The 19,817-nt window shown below is 37.2% G+C and overlaps 1 protein-coding gene and 1 pseudogene across 1 annotated transcript in view; both read right to left on the reverse strand.

Moving 5' to 3' along the window:
* The window catches only part of LOC144254166 (coiled-coil domain-containing protein 192-like), a 183,380-nt gene that overhangs the window by 22,476 nt on the left and 141,087 nt on the right, over positions 1-19,817 (reverse strand). The window lies entirely within an intron of this gene.
* LOC144254013 (vesicle-associated membrane protein 7-like) lies at positions 11,677-12,342 on the reverse strand (annotated as a pseudogene).

Consider the following 19,817-nt stretch of genomic DNA (forward strand, 5'->3'; position numbering starts at 1 on the left):
ACCCTGGGGAGGTTCCTGGAGGGTAGTGTATCTGGAGAAGGAAGGGAATTTCTGTGCTCCTTCCCCTTTACCTGGCTCTGTGTGTCTCTTCATCTGTCATATCCTTTATAATAAACTACAAATGTAAATGTTTCCCTAAGCTCTGTGAGTTTCTCAAGGAGATCAACTGCACCCGAGGAGGAGATTGTGAGAACCCTGCTTTATAACTTGTCAGTCTGAAGCACAGGTGCTTACCCCTGGCATCTGAAGGAGGGAGGGGCAGTTTTAGGAATTAAGCCTCCACCTATGGAATCTGAATTGAATAGAGTTGAATTAGAGGAAAATCAACTAGTATCTACTGCAGAATTAACTGATTTTTTTGCTTCCTGGTGGGAGGAAACCCCCACACCTTTTTTTAGGGTCCCAGAAATCTCTATTGATGGTTGCAGTGTGAGAGTCAAAGAAAGACACTGTTTTTCATATGCAATCTCTCAAAATCAGAAAACAAGAATATCAGCAAGTAAGAATTTCAATTAAAACTGAAAAAAAATTCTAAAATTGTTTCTGCATTAACAACTAGTGTAAGAAATGTATTAAAAGCAAACAGGACTTTTTTTCACATGTGAAGCAAGCATCAAGCTACATCCCCAGCCCTGTTTTTTTTTTTTTTTTTTTTTTTTTTTTTTTTTTTTTTTTTTTTAATTTGAGACAGTGTCTTGCTAAATTGCTCAGGCTGGCCTGGAGCTTGTGATCCTCTTGCCTGAGCCTCCCCATTGGCTGGGTTACAGGCTTGCAATACCACACTCTGCTGTAAGTAGGATGTCTTACTGTATTTCCTCTCACAATCTTCATACCCTGTTTTTTCAACCTAAAACTTGGTTTTAAACTTTCATTACAATTTTTGCAAGGTATAATTCTGTCCTCACTCTGCTTTAAAGATAAACAGAGCAGCACTGTATTCACCAGTGGCTTATGGATGCACATTTGTCTTCTCAAACTGGGAGCTATGAGCCTAGAATTCTCAGCACAGGCACATTGTCAGTATATTTCTGAAAGCCGATTTGTGTGATTTGTTTAGAGTACTGCAGAACTAGTATTGGCTGTGGACCCAATCAAGAGCTGCAGACACAAGGGGAGCCTGTGAGAAGGCAAAGCTGCCATGAATAAGTCACATGCTGAGACTTGCATTTTCCTGGTAGCTAAACTGTACAGTTCATCTGCCAGCAATACATTAAAGTGGGCAGCATTTCTTTCTGATTATGGGTAAATATACAAACTATTCTTCAAGCTGAAAATGATTATGTTCACTAACAGCCAAGGAAATGGAATTGTGGAAAGAATTTTGAGTTAGTGAAGTTTTTTATTTTTATTTTCTATTGTTTTAAGCTTCACATGATGCACTCCATTTTTTTTTGCAAAAAAAAGAGACATAATTATGTGGTGGAATACAGTATATCTTCAAGTGATCACCTCTCTGCCTTGATAGGAGTACAGATGTGTGTAAATCTCTGCATGTGGTACAAGATTTGTCCAGAGTAGAAGTGTGATAATGTGGACACAGAGGGTAAGTGGCTTCTAGTCAATGGGGGAGTCTTATTTGTATCACTCTGTCATAAATAGTCTGTCTTATCACTTAGTAAAGAACAGACAGAAGTACAGAGGAATAGAGAGAACATAGAGAGGAGAGAGGGAGAGTGAGATCTAATGAGCTGTATAGTAGAGGAAAAAGCCAGAGGAAATGAGCAACCATCTGGTAATTTTGCAGAGGATGCTTTGGGAAAGAGAGATACTCTAAAGTCCCAACACTGTCCTATAGAGCAGCAAAGTTGAATGAGTTATAGATGCTCTGTGAGAAAGACCTTGTGCTTGAGGGAGAAGTTTGAATAATTGCAAATTTGCTTTGAGTACAGAAACCCTGATACAAGAGAACCACCCAACCATCAAGAGAACCACCTAACCATCTTTAGTCTGACCCTGGGAAAGGATAAGATAAAATACAGAACCATGAATCCTGCAGAGCCTTGGCAGTGATGCAAAATATGCACAGGACCAGGGAGGAGTTTTTCCTTAGCCATTAATTACTTAATGAATAAATATAGGAAATTTACATTAGAACTACATAATTTGCTCCAGTTAACTTTTAGAAAGCTCTATCTAGTTTTTCCTGTAGTATGGTTTCAGGCATTATCAATCTTTTCATCTTTACAACATTCTGAGTCAAAGAACCCTTTAGATGTTGTTAGTGATAGGCATGAGAACCAAGTAGAGTCAGGTGCTTCCACCTGACTCTGGCAGTCAAATGTCTAGAGTGGTAAAACTGGATAAGCAGCATCATTTTCCAAGTGCTGCTAGAATAAGGCCTGATACAGTCTGGTTGTGTTACATATTAAATGTGCATAGGTACATTGTACATACATGTACATGGAAACATAACCTGGAGTCAGAAGAGTTCAGCTCAGGTAATACCTTTAATAATGCAAGCCTATGAACCTTCCCTCTCCCCAACAATACTATGGTTTTATGTAAAACCAAACCAACATAAACGTTTTGATTTCATAAATAATTCTAATGGATTAGCACTAAGCAAAAGAAAAATATAAGTACATAAATGAAATCATACAAGTTAGCATTTCCAAATGGGAGTCATTAATTCTGGAAGATTTTGGAGATTTAAACTTATTCATTCAGCCCATATAATGCACATAAGGCACAAACTTCTAAGGTAGGTCTTGGGAATAAAATAATGACTGAAAACCAGACCTTAGTCTCAAAGAAAAATTTAAATGATCAATATTTCCTATAGTGTTCAAAATAAGCTTTTTCTGTGACAATAATCTGTTAACTGGCTCTGTTTCATGATAAAGATTTACAGATATTCTCAGATACAAAAAGACAATCCATGATGAAAGCAAGAGTCCTGAGAAGTATTATAGTAGCTTTATGACATAAAATATATCCCTTAATTTCCTATTGTCAAGAGGACTGTGACTAGATTGATATAAAAGTGCCATTTTTCCTTGTATAGAAATAAAATACAATATTAATATTCAAGGGAGGAATCAATTTGTGTTTGATCTTGGGCCTTTCCAATTACTTGCTGTGTGAGCTTTATAGAGCTACTTAAATTTTCTGTGCTCTGGTTTCTTCATGTTCATAGGTCTATCAATACATTACTACAGTACCTCTTAATGTTGTAAGAGACTTAAAGAGACTAATTCATGTTAAAATCTTAGATAAGTGCCTGGCACATACTAGTTGCTCAAGAAATGTTCAGTATTATCTGTGTTCTACTATAAGCACATTCCCCAATTCATTCGGCAGCAAAGCCTGATCTGAATGATTGGGAGTCATTTATAGCATTTTTCCAACCCATTAAGTGTAAGGATGAATATATTTGACGATGTTGTTGTATGGTTCCAGATCCTGCTTTTTAAAATTTGAAAAATTTCTCATTCTGAGACACATTTGGTCCCTCATATTCAGACAAGAGATTTTTAGACCTATACTAGTCAAGGTAGATGGTGCAGAAATTTCCATCTCTGACTCAGAGGCCAGATATATTAAGCAAGGATGAGAGTCTCTTCAACTATAAACACTCTGAACCAATTGTAGCTCTACATCGAAACCATGTGAAACCTGTTTTCTCCACGACATTTATTATCACTAGATCAATCTTCCCCCTTACTTGTTCTCTCTGCTATAAATTTCCAAGGAACAGTTATTTTGGTTTTGGAACATTTGTCAAGTTGTAATAGTTCTACACCCCCGGCCTCCAGTTCTCTTAACCTCTATGCCTCCTCTCCCTACTCACATTCATACAAGCACACCATAAAGTACAGGTCAAAATGCTCCAATAGTTGGGCCTAGGTACTCTTCAGCCCTACTTTGGAAGCTTTTTCCACCTACCTCCACCTGGGATAAGTCCAGGAATCAATAAGTTTGAGTCTTGCCAAGCATCCTGACTCTATTCTGCCCTCCAGCACACATCTATTCTGTGCAAACTGCTGGTTGAAAGAGCTGTCTACTCTTCAGGCAGTTCATCTGGTTTTATTTCAGGAAGCGGACAGCAGATTCCAATCTAAAAGGCCTGTTCTTGTTAACGATGCTTCAGATCTCCAGAGATGTCTAGGAGAAAATTCTTCTAAGTCTCCTTCCTCTTTATCTTTAGGAAGTCTAAAATCTTTTCATGTGTTTAAAAATTCTCCAAATAGACCTAATCTTGACACCAGATTTAACCACGCTAACTACAGCTGGATTTATAAATCTGATCTTACTTCCATTTCTAATAGAAAGCAGCAGTCTAGGTAGAACTGAATCTGAAAATCTCTTTTCCAGGACACTCAGGGCATTTTCTTTCTCTGTTGTGGTCAGGGAGGCCTCAAGATGTAGAACTACTTAGTTCCCAAGGTGGAGAACAGTGAAGAGGAAAATCTTCTTTTATAACAGATATTAACATGAACGAGTGGAACATTCAAGACTCTGGAAGGTAAAGACCCAGTTTTTAGGGAAATATGATAAAGTGGCATCTGTGTTTGAATTCTCCCCAGACCTTTCACTCATTTGGGTATTCCAGAGCTTCTGTGGGCTTCAGTTTCTTGGTCGACAAAATAGGTATCATAATACCTGCAGAATGACGCCAGGTCACGGGTCAAAATTACTGAGACAGAATTCAGATTCATATGTGTCTGACTCCAAAACTACTGATCTTGTCCTTGAATCATGCTGTCTCTGGAAAATTCATATGTAAAACAGAACAGTCCTCTGCTGGTAAACAACATCAGTTAGCCATTAATATGAAGCTAATACAAGAATAATACAAAAGCATTTGGATAGTTTAACTTTTGATGATGGGACAAAAACAGACTGAATTTGCTGGTGAGGGTATGCTGAAATTAAGAGTGACTTGCTCATATTGAACATGGAGGCTGCAGGGCTGCAACCTCCCCAACCTGACAGGTGTCCAAGAAGCTGAGAGTAGAGACTGCTCCCTTTCCAGGCCCATGCGGCACAGTCTAACTCAATCTACATTATGTACATTTCCTGCCTTTTGTTTCAGTTGCCTGCCCCTTTTTAAAACGCTTTGTTTGCCTTCAGAGATTTTGAAGATGGAATTTTGAAACAATAAATTTCATTTGTCTTCCTTTAAAGCTGACTTTGAATGAAACCTATCTTCCTATTAATTTGACTTTGAATATGTCTGGAATAGGGATCCAAGAGATCATTGTGGCCTAGCCTCTTCTCCTTGGTGGTATTGGTCCCTTCAGATAACAGGACTGGGTGTAGCAGGGCTACACGTGGAATCCAGCTGCAGTGTTAATTCAAGGCAGCACTGTCCTAATTAACATGGTGGAGGGTGAGGCAATGGAGCTGGCTGTGTTTCTTTGATGGTTGGATGTACACCTGGTAATGTGGTCCACACAGCAAACCTTTGAAGTCTCATTAGAAGCATTGTGGGGGCTCATTAAGAGCTGAGCCAGAGAGGAAAAACTATAGCAGAAATATCCAGTTAGTTAAAAACGGAACAAACAAACAAACAAACCTCTAAACAGTGAAGACTTTCCTTTGGAACAATCCCGGATGTCCTGGACATGATAGTTTCCATACCTCCTAATTATCACTGAAAGCAATCCATTCAAGACATGGTTCCTTGTTGAGAGGCTTCCCACCATCAAAGGGCCCCACTGTTCTGTGATTTCTGCAAATGCAAAATGCTTGACTTCCTAGTAGCTACGTTCCAAATCCCTTTGGTATAGACTCTAAACACCACACTTGAAAAAAGAAAAAGTAAAGTACAACTACTTTTTTTTTTTTTTCTAAAGCCAGATCTTGTCCTCCATGGAGATAAGAGAAAAACATGTATTCAAAACATTGTTGTATGCTGTGAATAAGAACCCATAATTTATGTCTTTAAGGAAGACTATGAAAAGAACAGCCTGAAGATACTGTCTCAGCTCAGTGGCTTTCCTTGCTTGATATTGTGTCCTCACAACAATTTTTATTTTGAACAGAGGTGGAGGAGACAAGGAGGATAGGGTTTTAAATAAGTGGGTAAAGAACTCTAGAAAAAACATGGGTAAAAGGTTAAAAATAAGGGGAAAGAGCATTAACTCTTTAATAGTATTAACTCCCTCTCTGAGTTCTGTATGTTGTCATCCCTCTGTGAACTGAAAGGAAAAAATATACTCTATCTCTACATCTACCAATAAATACATAAAAAATATAATGTATTAGCTTGTAGGGCTGGCAGGAATATAACATGTGTTCTTTAAGCTTCCAGTGGTCAATTATTTTGGAGAGGATGTAGGGACAGTCCATTTGAATTACAGGCGAGTGGGAACTTTTGTCATAGGTTATACAGCAGCAACACCACCAGCAGATTTTCTCCCAGCTTCTCTTCAGCCATCAGAACACCCTGGATTATGTCAGTATTTGCTTGTCTTGGTCTTTGTCCCCTCCCGTGGTATGTAAACCCTTGGAGATAGAGACAGTGTGTTCCCTGGCTCCATATCTTTGGGACCTTGAACACTTCCATGGGCCACAGAGGGTGTTCCACCAATGTCTGCAGACATGCACTGATACTGTGGGACTTAACATATGCCTGGGAAATGGAAGAAAGCCATTTCTGTTGCAGGATTGGACTGATTGTGATGGGGGCACTTGGGGAACTATTTTAAAAGTGTTCATATTGGATGATGTTCTATATATAGCTTGAAGGTCATATCTTACATAAAGTAAATATCTTAGTTGACTAATGTAAGTGATTCAGAGCAAGTTTGTTTATATCTAATAAAATTACACAATACACAAAACTACAGGAAACTCGCATTCTGCCTATCTTCTTTTTTCCAGCTAAATTAGGTTCCAAGAGAGGAAATATGCTTCTCTCTCACAGCCAGCCACTTTTAAACAACCTCAAAGGCCTATTCCCTATGGGTTATACTTTGGCAGAACACTGCTGTTAGCCTGTGTACAGGGTCATGTGAAATGCTGTGATCTGAACAGTCAGTGGTCCACCACTTACTAATAGATGCCCCCTTTCTTACGGCTCCTGCATGGGAAAAGAAATTCCCATGGTTATTGCAGAGGGGAAACAATGGGAATATTTGGGGGAACTGTGCCACGTTTCAACTATTACAACTCCTGTATGTTTATTCAGTTCTGAACAATGCCTAGTTTGACACTAGGAGTTTACTGTTGTATGGATTTCCCAATTACACACCCAACCATTGACAAGCACAGCTGGAAGTTTCCTTTCATGTTGCATCACTCCACGTCAATCACTTGCTAAAGAGGGACACATTGACCAGTAAATCTGAGAAAGGCAGAGCATTGATTTCATCTGGGCACAAATTCTGCGTAATTTCCTTAGGAAGTCAGTTTCAAGAGCAACTGCTGGTCCTTGTGTGTAAGCTCTTGCATTTTCTATTAGCCAAGATTCCAAAATCTTCTTGTGATCCACTAAATAGTGATCCAGTTTAAAGGCAGATAAACACATTTAATATTTCACCTTGAAACCCTTAAAATCATATATCATTTTGCAGATGTATAAACAAGACCAGAAAGGTCTAACCTCAACCTTTAGGTTGAAGATGCAGATCTGAGACTCCTTTTAGAAGCTAAGAAAGATCGGTCTTCCTTTGCAACATATTTGATTCTTTCCATCTTCTTATAGACCCTCCCCTGTTTCGTCTGTTTAACATAAGCCTTTTATGTTGAACATAAAGACTTATGTTTAACATAAGTCTTTGGCAAGCACAGGGGAAGTGCCAAATTAAAATGAAATTAAAATGTTTAAATTAAAATGAACACATTTTGAAAATACTAAAATTTGATCCTGCTATTGATTATCTTTCATAGGAGAGGCAGTAAAAGTCAACTTAGAGATAAGTTGAAATTCTGATTTTCCCTAAAATGTAAAAAAATATACACATAAAGCAGTCTGTCAAGTCTATTTTTCTATCTTGACCAGAAACATAAAAAAGGAAGCATTTATCATTACTTCAGTAAACTTCAGTGCACTGTTGTCTTAGCACTTTATACCTAAAACTTTAAAAAATGAAGCAATAAATTCTCTTCATTAGAAGTGAAGACTCGATATCAGAAAATATGAGTGGTTTTCTTGTAGTCAAGGTAATCATGGACATATTATTTAACTTTACAGCTGTTATAGCTGTTGAGCTTGGGACCATCAAACATCCACAAAAGACCACAAACTTGAAAACAAATTTTAAAAGTTGCAAACATGTTAAAAATAGAAACAACTTGTTTTCTTCTTAAATGCAACCCATTTTGAAGATCATGGTTATCCACATCTAGTGTGGTGAACCTCAACCTTTAATTGATTTCTTCTTTTTATTGATTTATTCCCACTTGGTAGGAAACACACTCTTACCCATTCAGGGTAACTCCATGCTCGCAGTTTAGAGCTGTCACTTCTCAGTCTCCACAGGATTAGGTCAGCCAGTTCTGCATGCTCTCACTCACCTTTTCCTATCTTTTGCATGACAAAATCTATAAGAAGTTTATGTACCTTTCTGCAATGGTTTGACAGAAAGATGTCTGCTACTTGTGTGGCCCCTGCTCTGTCAGTCTCATCCAGTGCCCTCCAGTGTCCTTTGCTGGCTGGGTTTCCACAAAGCTATGGCTGATTTCACCTTCTTTTTAAGTGTTGTGTGGAAGGCCATGATTTCTGACATAACCCATTTTATCTTGGTTGCCATCTGTCTCCTTGCCCCATCCTAGGCTTCATTGGGTCTCAGCAATTTTGCCTCTTGCTCCCTACCCTGCTGGTGCTCATGAGAACAGCCATCTCTCCTTGACTATACACATGAGACTGGGGAAACCAGAAGCAGTCTGACTTCTAGCCAGTCGGGGTGCAGGGGATGGGGGGTCGTCTTAAGGGCTTGCTGACTCCTCAGGCTCTGTGTGGTAAAGCTGTGAATCCGCTCCAAACCTAACTGGGTTTTAACCACTGCCCACTGCCTTCTTCTAGGTGTTTGATCTTGTGTTTGATCTTGTGCCTGACTTCATAGACCTTTCTCTCTCTCCTCCCTTGGACTGCTCCTTTTAGCAACAGAAAGGTAAGAATTTTCTCTACATCACATCACATCCCATGACCTCCCTTTCTTCTCTATGGTATGATCCAGGGCCGACTTTCTAAGCTGGGGTTCTTGATATACATTATAAGTTCAACAATAACAGATTTCCACTTTCACAGGTCAAAGATGATCAGATATTAGAAGTTTTAAGACATCTAACCTATGAGATTATGGTTTTGAGAGTCTAAGAAAATTCTTTTTGCTCCTCAAAGCCTGTTTTTCAAAACTGTCACCTGTGGAGCCTAAAACATCTCAATTTGAATGTCAAAGTCACCCAGCTATTCTTTATGCTGCACAGCTTCTATTCTCCTTAACCTGAGAAATAAGCCTCAGCCTCAAGGTCTCGGCTTAATGACAAAAGGAAATTTGGGGTAGGGTGTCAGTGGGTAAAAAATAAAACTAAATGAAAAAGACTGGAAATTGTAGTGGAGGACATTTGAAAACTATTTTCTTTAAAAAATCACTATAAAAAACCCCCCAAAACAACAACAACAACAACAAATCACTATAAAAAATTCAAATCACAAACCAAAGTAATAGTTTTCCTTGAGGATGTGATAGCACTGCCATGACTATATTTTATCAGAAAGAAGTGATGTTAATTTTTTTCATTTCTGATCTAATTTATTTACGTTTTTATTCTGTTTTGGAAAAGTGAAAGGAAAGACAAGAATGACTTGTAATGTCATATTAAGTATAATAGTCCTTCAAGCTACTGGGTCTCAGAACACACCACCTCAAAGGCAACTGACTCTGGGAGGTCAGGACATGCCCCCCCGAAACACACTTTGGCCTATTTCGGGCTGGTTTTTCAGAGAGACTGCAAACACAGGAGTAGCCCTTCTTTTGTTCTTTGGTTAAACTGACATCTATAAAGGCAAGCACACTAGTAAAAGCATCAGGAAGAGTGCTGCTCAGAGACAACCTTTATTACCTGAGAAGTCTCTGTAAAACAAGACAACTTTTATTCACCTTACACTGCTCCACCTCCTCCTTCCCCTCCCACAACTCCCCTTTTCACCTCCCAGAAGCCAGAGCCTCTACTCCTTTCTGTGGCTCCAGAGGCTAGGTAAGCTTCTGTCACCTGACCTGCAAGTCTCACATTTTGTGGGGCTCTGTAATTTGTAAAATAGCTTTTGCCTACCAATTGGTCTTAAATCCATCTAATTTCTAACCAGCTAAAGAACCTAGAAGGAGAGAGGGAAGTCATTTTATTTTCTCCTCTACATACTTCTGTAAAAATTTAGGTTAAAAAAATTTCATGTGATGTTACTTAATTTAGTCCTGAGGAAAAACCTGCAGACCTTTAAGTTCTTAAGGCAGAAACTGATTTGCCTCAAATCAAAGAGCTGTTAATTTATACATCCAGAGGCAATAACCAGGTTTAAACTATGAATGTATTTTCCATCTTTCTCTCTTAAAAATAATCATCTGTGCTGAGAAAGAATCATAGAATTGGGAGTTCCAGGGTTGAACAGACTGTGAAATGGGAATCATCAGTGTGTGTACAAGGTAGGTAGCACATGAGGTGGCTTCTATACAGGTGAGCAGAAGGACTACATCCAACTACTCTGAATTGAAGCTATGTTTTAGAAAGCACCAGCCATGAGTAGACAATAATCTACATTCCTTCACCAAAACTCTCCCTGTTTATTATAACCTGATTACACTAGTTGCAGTTTACACATCATTCCTCTTCTGCCAATATAGGCAGAGTGTTCTGGGCTACTGAATCAAATAGCTGGATTATCAGTTCTAGGAATTCAACTGACTATGAAGTACTAAGATTTCTTACTGGATTTCTTTGTACCCTTTTAGAGATGAGTCCCCAGCAGGCTAAAGATTTTTCACCCAAAATTTTAAATTGGTGCATTATAATTGTAGAGGATTTTTTTAATAACTTAATTTTTGATAAATTTTAAATCTTTTGTGGGTCAAATTGCTTTGACTAGTTTTAGGTGCTGGTAATATACTTAATGAAAATATAAACCCTCTTGAAGTAAAATTGATCTGAAATTTTTGTATTTACTTGTAATAACTAAGATAAAACCACTTCAAAGTAAAAATTTGAAATAAATGCCAGACTTTAGTATCTATCTATATCAGTCTCTCTTTCAAGAAAAAATAATTAAAATATTTGTTGTGTCTAAAAATATTGTAATTGATCCTGATACTGACCTATAATAGCTAAAATGTTATAATATGCTGAAGAAATCTTCAATGTAAATTGCTTGAGAATAAATTTATAGCATAAATCTGAGGTTTTAAGTTGGGAGAGGAGTTCAATTTCTTCTAAAAGAGGAGCATTTGAAAATAAATTGCCCTTATGTAAATGAATTTTTCATTTATTGTGTTACTTTATTTATTTTTTTAAAGGCTACTGCTGTAATGACTGGTTCGATCTGAAGTTCTTTGGAATAAAGGTTGATAGGACAAAGATAAATCTGGAGACATAGACTAAGATTAAAAAAAGAATCAATGAAAAGAGGGCTGAAGAGACTGGCAGACACTTTCTGCCAGTAATGAAAGGCTTGGGTCACATGGATTATTTTTAACTCCTTTTTCTCTTGTATCCTTGGTCAATGATAATTTTTCTTTCTTATTTCTTCACACAGCTTAGCCATGTAAATCCACCACAGAGAGGTGACACAATAATATAGATGAACACAATTGATACAATGATAATGATGATTAATGAATAGCTTGATGTTCTTCATACATATAGCTCGTGAAAGATTTCTGCTGGTAGTTTTGAAAGTGACAGATGAATCCACGAGATTTTCTGTTTTATCTATCAATAATTCCGATCTTTCTCCACGCTGAGCTACTAGATCTATGTTTCTGACCATGATTCCCTTCAGTTCATCCACTAGACTTGAGTCTCCATCACTTTGTCTAGGCCCTTATTCTCAGAATGAAGCTTCAGTTGTGCAGCCAAGACACTTGAGAACTCACTCTTCATGGCATATGGATGTGCTGTCTGTGCCCTTGAGCCATAAGTTGTCTGAAACCTCTTCTTTACCTCATTCAAAAAATTGAAGGCTCGGGAACGTTCAAAGTCATCATCAGTGATACAAAGACATAGAATCCTGTCTTGGCAGATGTAATGAAACAAATAATTACCATGTGAGTGTATTAGTTTGTTATTTTCAGAAGGTATCTTAGCCAGAATCTGCTCTATCACCTCCAGGAAGTTTCTTCCACACCAAGCATGTTTGGCAAGTATAGTGGTTCCCCTGGCAACAATAGCAAAAAGAATGGCCATGGTGTCAATCTTGCAAGGGAGTTCGAGACCAAGAGGATGGGGCCAGGTCTGGGTTGCTGTTTGCCGGTACACCCTATTGTGTTACTTTAAAAGCATTAAAATGAATGTTAGCTTGTGGGTTCCTTGCACTTTGTTCATTGTCATGATTATCTTGTGTCAAGTCAGACATTTCCAGATTCAAGAGATGTGGCACATTAAGAAGAAAAGCAATGGAGGATGCAGTCTATACTAGCATGTATGCTTAGCGTGGCAAGGATCTGAATTCATTGTCCTGCACTAAAAAAGGCAATAATAGAACTTCTCAGCAGAAAAAAAGAGATGTGATTTTTTTTTAAATCAACTTCAGTGAGATAGCAATTCACACCCACAAAATGTAATAAAATACAAAAAGCAAAACCCTGGAAAATACTAAGTGTTGGTAACAATGTGGAGAAATTGGAATCCTTGTTCACTGCTAGTGAAGATGAAAATTACATCTTTCTGTGGAAAACAGTGCAGTGGTTCCTCAAAAAATTAAACAGAATTATCAGATGACCCCAAAATTCCTTTCTAGATGTATACCCCAAATCATTGAAACAGACTTGAACAGATATTTGTGGATTGATATTCATAGCACCACTATTGACAATAGCCAAAGATAGAAATAATCATCTGTTAATAGCCCATTAATGGATGAGGGGCTAAACAAAATGTAATAATATTCACAATGGAAAGTTATTCAGCTTTAAATATTATAATGCTGACATGTATTACAAATGGATAAACCTCTACAACATTAGGCAAACTGAAATAGACACAAAAGGACAAATGTATGATTCTGTTTATAGAATGGTCAAATTCACAGAGATAGAAAGTACAATAGTGGTTACTTACAGGTGGAGAGAGAGAGAGAAAGGAGCTAGTGTTTAACAGGTAGAAGAGAATTTGGGTTTCGATAGAGGAAAAGCAGTGATGATGGCTTCACACCCTTATACTTATTGCATCTGAAGTGACCCTTGAAAATGTGTAACATGGTAAATTATGCATATTTTACCACAACAAGAAAGTTTTTAGAATGTGTGACTTTTGCACATGTACATCTAGCATCCTCTTAACAAAATAATAGTTTCTTACCTGTACTTAGATTTACCCTTTGGAATTATCTTTCTTTCCCTATTGGCAGAAATTACTTCTCTAAATCTCAATTTATCTTCTGTCACATAAAGAAGTGGAATTGGGTAATTTTTGGCTTTTCTTGACCTGTTATTATCACCTTAGATGATTGAATGGAAAATATGAGGCCATTATTCTATTAAAAATAGAAAATTACTCTTTCTGCATTCCAATTGTCTTATGAAAGGGACATGAACTGTAAGTTTACTTTTCCTTGTCAATTGCACCTTTTGATAGTCATAAAATGCTATTTTGGTAAAGTTCATTAAGATCTTGGCAAATGTCTTAAATGTAAAATATTTTGAGAAAAAAAGCAATTTTTTATCATATAAATTGTGAACCTGACATGATAGCATAGTATCTACATTAGCATTACCAGTCAATGACAGAAAAACAAAAATACTTTCTTAAGAAAAGCAAAAACTTCCTTATGTCTTCTAAACTAAAATTCATTATTATATGATATAAATAGCCAAGATAAAGTATTGTACAATATTTAATATTTTTCTAAGTACTATTATATATCTCCCTATTATATGAAATTGAAGCCTGCAAGAAGCAACTTTGTAGGTTAATAAGACTAATATTTATTTATTTACTTATTTACTTATGTCATGATACTGGGGATCAAATCCCGTGTCTGTGCAGGCTAAGCAGATGTTCCACCACTGAGCTCCACCCCCAAAGCTCCACCCCATCCTCAAAAGTGATAGAAGTAGAAATTAGTTTCCATGTTATTTTGTTTTGTAATGAGGATTGAATCCAGAGCCTTCCATCACTGAGTTATATCCCAGCCTTTTAAAACTTTTTTGAGACAGGCTCTCTCTAATTTGCTGAAGCTGGCCTCAAACTTGTGACCCTCCTGTCTCAGCCTTTTGAATTACTGGGATGACAGGTGTGCACCATTGTGCACAGCAGTTTCCATGTTCTTGAGAGGTTGAATCCTTTGTCTCCTGGGATTGCTTTATTCTAAGAAAGGGTACTAGTTAGAATGGACTAGGTTAGTCTATAGAAACAAACCTGGAAACTTTAGTGACTTAAAACTGAATAACTTGTTTTTCACTCATGCAAAATCTCCTGCATGTACAGCAGTCCTCTAGACAGCTCGTTTTTAGCAGAGACTGGGAAGCTAGAATGTTTGCATCCTGTGGAAGCAAGCACCTCAACATGAATCTTCCAATTTGCCCAGGGAAAGAGAGAGCTGGTTTGCATTGGAGGCCTTTCATTTCCTCAGCCTGGGGCACGACATGTTACTGAAGCTTATAATTCATTGGCCAGAGAAAATCGTATGACCCTAGAGAGCTGCCCAGAGGCTGGGAAAGCTGTGTGCCATGTATATTCAGTGAGCATTTAGTCTTTGCCAAAATGAGCTTTAGTCTGAGCAGTTCCAAGTGGTCTGAACTGACCATATTCTTAAAGATTAGGCCATGGGAAATATTAAGGTTCCAGAAAAGGTACTGCATTATTTTTCAATTCTGCTCTAATTAGTTACTATAAATAGAAGCTTAAAGAACAAGCTCATTATATTACAGTTATCTACCATATATACATATAACACACATATTATATATACAAATATATGCCAACATATAATATAAATATATGTCATATTAATATATAAATATGTAATATAAATATATAATTTGTATATATGCACACACACATGTGTGTGTTTGTGTGTTTGTGTGTGTGTGGTATGCTGAGGATTTATCCTAGGTTCTCAAGCATGCTAGGCATGTGCTCTACTATTGAGCTACGTCTCCATACTCTTTTTAAAAATAATTTTATTTTGAGATAACATCTTGCTAGCTTTAAATTTGTGATCCTCTTGTCCCTTCTGAGTAGCTAGTACAGGCATGCACCACTGCACCTGGCTTATTTTACAGTTCACTAAGTCAGAAGTCTAACTTGGATCTCCCTGGGTTAAAATCAAGGTTCTGGCAAGGCTGCACTCATTTTGGAAGGTTACATCCCTGGCTTGTGGCCTCCCGCTCTAACTTCAGAGCCAGTAACATTGCATCTCTATGACCCTTGTTCATAATCACATCTCCCTCAGACCACAGCTAAGAAAGATTCTCTGCTTTTTAAGGACTAATGTGATTACATTGGGCCCCCCTGGATAATCCATTACAATCTCCCTATCTCAAGATTCTTAACCTTAGTCACATCTGCAAAGTCCCTTTGGCCATGTAAATAACATATTTGCAGATTTCAGGGTTTATGATGAGGAAAACTTGGTTTGGGGCTAGGAGAACAGGGTCCATAACAACTACTTTTTGTCATGATGAAATTTACTCTCTTTAAAATTTAATGTTAATAACTGCCAGCCCCAGAACAATACAGCAGGCAGCAATCCTGGTGGATACTTTCTTCAATTAGACTTTATAGTCGAACAAGTTATTGAATGCTTGGCTGAAGAAGAGTCTAACATGAGCTACATCACTGGACTTTCACTGCCAACTTAGATGTATGTCTCATGAATGCATACAGATGGGAGTGATGTTCAAGCAAGGAATGTTTTTGAAAGTAAATTGAAAAGCACTTGATAAACTGTTTGAATTAGGGCAGGAAGTTTTCTCTTTTTTAACAAGCATATTGTGAATGTCAAAACTCAGTCCAAGAATGGAAAAAAAAAAAAACCCACTAAATTGTTTTACAGCTTCCGGCTGTTACGTTCTCTCTAAATTATTTGGTTATTATTGTTAAAAGAAAGATTTGCATTCCTCAACAATTACTCTTTCTTACGTATACAACTTATTCATCATATTTGGGATCTCCACAAACTGAATTTAAAAGATCTTATTAAAATAGCAGCAAACATAGTATTTTGATTATAAAAGGGTGTGCATTTATAAATATGTTTATATGGAGAAAGTGCTAATATGCAAAAACCAACATATTTGTGGGATAATAAGATTAAGGGCAATTTTTTTCTTGTTTAAAATTTTGTTTAATATTGTTTATGAAATACTTGTTAAATACATTTTGGTAAAGATAAGAATAATCAGTTTATATGTAAGAATGTTTTCAAAATATGTTTTGATGATGCAAATATACATTTTTTTCTCTGACCTCTGTTTCCAGAAGGTCAGAATCAACATAGTCCTGAAAAACTGAAGAAACTCTGCCTCTTAGACTCCTTCATGGCTACAGATGAGGTGACATAGAGATATTTTGTATTGATCCGCTTGTTCCAGTCAGACAAAGATAAGGCTCTGGGAATCAGTCCTGCACATCTTGCTGACAGCTCTTTGGTGTACTTAGAAAGGCCATAAAATTTCCCAACTTCCATGAAACTAAAAATAGCTGTTTGCCACATTAGAGTTACTGCATTTCTAACTTAAGTTTTGTTCTAAGCTAAGGTAATTAAGTAGAAGAAGTTTCCAGAAATGTTTGTCAGCAAGTCTAATTTTTCAGAGACCTCTGGTCCGCCCTCACACAGTGTCCTGAAGGTTTTCAACAAGGATTGACAATGCACATTTCTGCACAGCATGAGCCAGTTAAAGGCTTTGTGAGGACCTTGGTTAACTCTGCTGAGCAGACCTTGTCTCAAGGAGACTGCCACGGCAACTCTGGTCTTTTGTCACCACACATGAGAACAGGTCTGCCTGGCTAGATCTTTTGATTTTTCAAAGAAACCAAAAATCAGAATTGCTAATTTTTTTTTCATAAACTTTGATGAACTCATTTCATTGAAACAACAGTCCAAAAACCTTAGCAGGATAGAATCAAACATTGAAATGTCCCAACTGTCTGAAACATTGGTTTTTATACTCCATTTATACACAGGAATCCATTGGAAGCTTGTGAATTCTTGGGGTCCACCTGAGATATTTCAATTCAGCTCCCTCATCCAAGGTGATTTTCATGATGGTCTTAAGATTATGCTTTGAAAAATACTGTCTTAAAAGATAAATTGGACATAAATTTTCTGATTTTCACTAATTTCCAGTATTCATCTGGTGAAGGAGTAAAATGTCAGCTCCTAGCTACCAGGCTTAAACTATTCCAGACTATTCTCTGTGGCATAGCACCTGGCCACCAGCTTCTTAAGCAAGAGTCATGTAGGCAGGGAGCTCAAGGAAGAGTGGTTGGAGAAGACTGGAAAACTGGGGAGTTGGCTTGACAATGTTTACAAATCAGACAATTAGAAAACGATACAAAATCATATGTCATCAAGGGCCCAAATAGGAAGCTCAGATGATCTGCACTATGGTTGGTCAGAAAGGGACCAAGTCAAATAGAACTGGAATGGTTGCAATTGCTTCAGGGTGTTGAGGTTTGAGATGAACCATCAAAAATGTGTTGGAATGGGAAGAGACAGATGAATGGTGAGAAGGCCCAGCTCAGCTGGAGCATGAAGGAAGCTTCTCAGATGCCGGGCTCTTCCCCTTGGCCTTCTCTGCTGCCAGTGCAGAAACAGCCTCCATCTCTTCTCTCACTCCTTCAGGAATTATTTAATCTTGGTTTTATTTTTAATTTAATTGTGTTTGCTTTTCACATCTAAATTAGTGACTCTCATTTTCTCTATTTTCAGGCTTATTTATATTTGTTTATTTTCTAAATCAAGAAATTTGTTTATTTTCTAAATCTAATTTAGAGCAAACTTGAAAATAGTTTTGCAAGGAGCCCATCACCTCACATGTACTTGTTTCATCAAAATTTTTACAAATATTCATAAAAATATGAGTGAGAGAGGAAAGAGAAATTTTCTAATAATCTCCTAAGCCTTCCTTCTTTGGCTACCACCTATCCCAAATAGCTCTTTTGATGATAATTTCTCCCTCTCTCCCTTCCTTTCTCCATTCTTTTTCTTTCCTTCCTTCCTTCCTTCCTTCCTTCCTTCCTTCCTTCCTTCCTTCCTTCCTTCCTTCCTTCCTTTCTTTCTTTCTTTCTTTGACAGAAAAGTGTGTTTCCAAGGCTAACCTAGAACTTGTGACCCTTCTGCCTCAGCCTCTCAGGTAGCAAGGATGATGATTATTCTTTAGGAATGACATTACTTACACCTACCAATGTCATGATTCAATAAAACAGTTTCAAGAAATATGTCAGTGAAGCATGGAATGAATTTTATTACAGGAGCTCCAAGAAAACAAAGAATTTGTCCTTTTTGCTTATCATAAATAGGTGCTCAAATTTATTACATGGAATGAAGTTGATTATAATTTGTCATGGCCTACTGTTTGGCTTAATTTATATTTCTGCTTAAAAATTGACTCATGTAGACTTTAACTTTTTTTAACCAAATTGTGTGGGTTTTTTTTTTTTTTGAGGGGGGGAGTTTTAATAGGAACTCGGCAGTGTTTTTTTCACAATAGTTTTTTTTTTCTTTTCAGAAGAGGGACTATTTAGTAATAAATGAGGCACAGAAAAATATCAACTTTTATATAAAACCTCTTTAATAAAGATGATTTTTAAGAAAACCTAATTATGACTGGGGTTATGGCTCAGTGGTAGAGCACTTGCCTAGCATGTGTGAAGCACTGGGTTTGATCTTCAGAACCACATAAAAATAAATAAAATAAAGGTATTGTGTCTATCTACAACTAAAAAAAAATTTAAAAAGAGAACCCAATACAAGACTTTGCTATATCCCCCTTATTTGTTAGCTAAGCCTATAGGGCACCAACCCATTCTGTCATGAAGAACATGATTGAGAAACTGTGACACTGTCTCTCAATTATAGGTGCATTTGTGATAGGGCTTTACAATGCTTAATGTACTTTCCTAGTTTGACTTTGTGAATACAACATCATTTGCACTAGTCCGTTCTAAGCATTCATCTGCCCAAGGAGAAATGGAATTTATTACAAAGAAAACACAGACAAGCTATACTCAGCTTTTGACCTTCAAAATTGGGTTATGTAGCAAACCATGTGTGGCAGATGGTATATTCCAAACATGGTCACAGCAACACGTCCCATCCCACATGTTCTTCCAAAACATGAGCTTGCCACACCCAATCACAAGATGAAATCTACTCCTTTCCCCTTGAATCTGCACTGGCCTTACTTAATGCTCTTGTGACTAATAGAATAAACACATCTCCATTTTATATATATATATATATATATATATATATATATATGGAATTAAAATTCTCAGCCCTACTTTATAGGTGTAGCATTGCTAAGAGGAGACACCTGTAGGAACACTTGTGGTGCTGGGAGTTTCCATATATTTTCCAATAAAATCTTATATTCCAATCCAAGAGCAATGTAGAAACTGAGGCACAGCCAAAATACTAGGATTAATGGGACTGGGATTCAGATCCTAGTTTTTCTGATTCTTTTCTGTACCTTTTCCCTTGAGAACTAAATATT

This window comes from Urocitellus parryii, chromosome 1, assembly GCF_045843805.1.
Source record: "Urocitellus parryii isolate mUroPar1 chromosome 1, mUroPar1.hap1, whole genome shotgun sequence".
Lineage (NCBI taxonomy): Eukaryota > Metazoa > Chordata > Mammalia > Rodentia > Sciuridae > Urocitellus > Urocitellus parryii.